General features: G+C 45.9%; 1 pseudogene; it reads left to right on the forward strand.

The window, feature by feature from the left end:
* The first annotated feature begins 1,625 nt into the window (after positions 1-1,625).
* LOC125354994 lies at positions 1,626-2,863 on the forward strand (annotated as a pseudogene).
* The last annotated feature ends 1,389 nt before the right edge of the window (positions 2,864-4,252 follow it).

The following is a 4,252-nucleotide window of genomic DNA, read 5'->3' on the forward strand; positions in this document are numbered from 1 at the left end:
AGTGGAGAAAACTGCACAACATAAATGCCATACAGTCACTTTGGGGGAAAGCAAGAGAGAGGGAAGGAGAAAGAGAATATTTGTAATTTGAACTAGAATAGTCAGGAAAGACTTTACTGAGGTGCCATTTAGAGAACATTCCAATGGGACAAGGAAAAGGACATATAAATATCTTAGTGAAGAGCATTCTGAGCAGGAGCATGGCACACATCTGTAACCCCAGCTATTCCAAATACTGAGATCAAGAGGATAACAGTCCAAGGCCAACCAAGGCAAAATGTTAGCAAAACCCCATCTGATGAGCAGTGTCTGGTGGTGCACCTGTTATTCCGGTTAAACAAGAAGCTGAAGCTAGGAGGACCAAGGCTCAAAGTCAGCCCTAGGCAAAAACTCAAGACCCTACCTGCAAAACAACTAATAGCAAGTATTTTGGGAAAGCAACAGTGTAAGAAGCAACCTAAAAGATTCTTGGGGGCGCAGGGATGCTTTTGTTGTATCCAAAGAATTCACTGAGTCCCCCAACTTTGTACCTGTGCCCTTTGATCTGAGCTATTCTCTGCTGCAAACCCTTGGCAATCACCTTGGGCTCCAGGAAAGAAAGGATTCACTGAGAGTAGCTTGGAAGACACACTGCTCCTTGAATAGGCAATGACTTATGTTCTTAAAGCAGCCAAAATCTCAGGGGACCACCTGTTCCTGTTCTGCCCTAGTCATAAAGTGACAATTCTCCAAGGATAAAAATTGAGCTAAAGGTCAACCAGGCTGCACCTGTGACCTGGGAATGTTGTACCTGATGCCTTTCTCACCCCCTCTTCTTCATTTTCCCTTCAATGTTTGTCCCTCTAAAGATGGCTGACGTAAACTGAAGTGCTGCTTCCCATGACTGTCGTGCAGTAAATCTCCTTTCTATGCCAGTCACCATGTGTCTTTATTTGGCATATGGGAGTGAGTAGCTGGACCTAACTTACCACTCCTGGACTTCAGGCCTGGAGTCTAAAAACCCAGTTTCAATAGGAAATGCAAGGCACTGGGGAAAAATCCATGCCTGGTGCGGGCGGGGCAAGCGCGTTAGAGGTGGTGAGGGGAAGAGACACAGCTTGAGGGGCGGGGTCTGAACAGCCAGGTCAGCGGGCACTGCAAGAATGCACGGAGAGTGGCCCTTGTGGGCTCTAGGATTTAACGCTGACCATGATCTGACCAGTGTTTTAAGAGGTTCCCACGGCTGGTCTCACATCAGACTATGGGCTTTCCAAACACAAAACCGGACTCTGGGCTTTCCAAACATGAAGCCAGACTCCACAAACTTTTCCCCCCTTTCTCTGCTGGTTCTGGGGCTTGGATTCAGGCCTGGATTCTATCTAGTTTTTTTGGTGTTTTTTTTTTTTTTTGCTCAAGGCTATACAGCTCTACCACCTGAACCACAGCTCCACTTCCATCATTTTTAGTAGTTTATTGGTGATAAGAGAATCACCGGCTTGAAAAAGGAAACTGGGCTGGCTTCAAACCATGATCCTCGGATCTCAGCCTCCTGAGTAGCTAGGATTACAGGTGTGAGCCACCAACGCCTGGCCACAAATGTTTCTTAAAAAATCAATTACTGAGCCGGACCGAAAAGGGCGTGGCGCTCAGATGGCGCTGTGGGGAGGCCCAGCCTGAGCTCCAGCGGGAGTCGGTTTTTAGGAGCGCTTACCTCGGGACTCCAGGGCACGCCAGCCGAGCTGCCCCGTGCAGCTTGGTTGGCAGTTTATTCAGAAAATAAGCTGAGTTGTACTCTACATATTAAACCACAAGTTTTCAGTGAACACAGAACCATGTGGTTCAGACCTTGTAGGATGACTTTTTCCTATTTAAATAAAATAAAAAGTTACAGGTCCCCTTGGAAAAGATCATACAGTACTTCACAAACCACTGTGGACCGCAGTGAGGTGACAACCTTCATGGCCCTGGCTGACAAGTGCTGGGAATGAGCAAGGAGTGTATGTGCCTCTTCACTCTATGAATGACCTGAGGGTGCCATTTATTAGAAACAATCTTTTGAAAAGCCTCACCAATCACCAGCCAGGAAAACCTTTGTCTGGGATGAAGATTCTCCATGTTGGTTGTGGTGGTGGATAATTAACTGAACCTCTTGGGCAGCTGGTGCTTCTGTTACTGGAATTGATCCTGTGGATGAAAACATTAAAATAACACACCATAAATCATTTGATCCAGTCCTGGATAAGAGGATAGAGTACAGAGTGTGTTCCCTTGAGGAGATTGTGGACGATTCTGCAGAAACTTTTGATGCTGTCATAGCTTCTGAAATTGTAGAACACGTGATTAATCTGGAAGCATTTGTACAGTGCTGTTGTCAAGTGTTAAAACCTGGTGGTTCTTTATTAATTACTACAATCAACAAAACACAGATGTCCTATGCCATGGGAATTGTGTTTACAGAGCAAATTGCAGGTATTGTACCAAAAAGTACTCATACATGGGAGAAGTTTGTTTCACCTGAGACACTAGAGAGCATTCTGTAATCTAATGGTCTCTCTGTCCAAATGGTGGCAGGAATGCTCAATAACCTCTTCTCAGGTTACTGGCATTGGAGTGGCAACACCAGCATTAACTATGCAGCTCATGTTGTGAGATCCTTGGTACAGGAGCAAGCAGGGCCTGCCGAGATTGTTTTAAAGGGTGGAAGAGAAGAGTTCCATGTTAACACATCCAGCACTCTTAAGTGTTCATGAAAAGCTAAAGAAATGAATCATTTTTGAGGATCATAATAGTGTGGCAGAAAACTCTGTTTATAAGTTAAAAAAAAACACAAAAATATTCAGTTCGTCTTTTGAGAGGGAATCATGAAATAAAGGCAACCAAAAAGGCTAAAAAAAAATCAATTATTTCAGATCTCTCCTTAATAATTTCTGCCTCAATACATTCTTTATTTCAAAGTATTTTATTAACCACCCAGGAAAGGTCAGATGTCATGGGTAACTAAGTGGTTCTTTTTTTTTCTTCATAGAAAAGAAGAAAGAAATAAAAAGTGCCATCCACTGCAGTTAGCTGTGTGCTGAGCCCCTCCCTCAACCTCTTCCACCTCCTACAGCTTCCAGTTGTGGGAGGAGGTAAAGAGGGAGCCCTGACAACTGTGGGGGCTCGCTGGGAAAGACTTCCTGTGTCCTGAACAAACCTCATCATCCTTGTGAGGCAGAGAAGGCCACTTCTGACTGGGCATTCAAGCTGCTGGGTCCAGGCAGCCTAAGTGAAGGTGCAGGGCACAGGGCCAAGGCAGGGAGGGAAGCAGATGGATTCATGAAGAAGAGAAAGAGAAGCCAGGAAGCCAGGGAAGCTGCTGGCTCTGCACCCCGAAGAGGCTTGAAGGCCAGCCACAGCCTTCCAGCTGGGCACAAGAGAGCCACAGATGGCGCCCAGGCAGGCCCATCATGGCAAGCTACGGATGCAGCAAGCACAAGAGAGAGTTCTAGTCCATGGTGCACTTGTGTAGATACAGTTAGCATAAGCTAACTTGCAGTTTCATCTGTACACACCCACCTCTGCCTTAAGAAGTGACAGCCACATGGGAGTCTTTACATTGGCATTCAAGCTGTGATTAGGGGGAAACTCCTTAGGACAGACTATTACATCAGGATGTTTTCCCAGTCTATATCTTAAACACAGCAGGCATTCCCAGAAGCCTGATGGCAGACACAACTATAGATTTATTAAACTCATAGTCTATACCCACTGCCAGCCTGCCGTAAGAGGGCTGCCCACTTTGAGTCGAGAAACTTCCAAAGGCAATTACATTTGGCTATCCAAAACCTGCTGCGAAACCAAGCTAAGGAAAACCAGAGTGTACTTCAATGGCATGGAAAAATCATATCCTCCTCACTCTTGCCCTCAGTTCTTTTTCCTTTAGCATGAAGGGACCTGCTCACATTGCCAGCTCTGTGGAACAAAGCCCAGATAAGTTGCAGGTGGATGGGACAGTGTAGTAAACTAAAGAAGGACCCATGTTCAAAGCTAATTCAATTCCCTTGCCCGGTCTTGTCTTGTTCTGCCCAGACTTGCCACAGTGCTGGGGATGAAAGCCAGAGCCTCAACTCATAATGCCTCACCATCCTAGGCTCCTCTCTCTCTCTCTCTCTCTCTCTCTCTCTCTCTCACACACACACACACACACACACACACACACACACACACACACACACTGCTTGCTACCCTCTTTCTGTTTTCTCATATTGACTCTGGTCTGGGAGAGAAATGGAGC

The sequence above is a fragment of the Perognathus longimembris genome, chromosome 1 (assembly GCF_023159225.1).
Source record: "Perognathus longimembris pacificus isolate PPM17 chromosome 1, ASM2315922v1, whole genome shotgun sequence".
In the NCBI taxonomy this organism is placed as follows: Eukaryota; Metazoa; Chordata; class Mammalia; order Rodentia; family Heteromyidae; genus Perognathus; species Perognathus longimembris.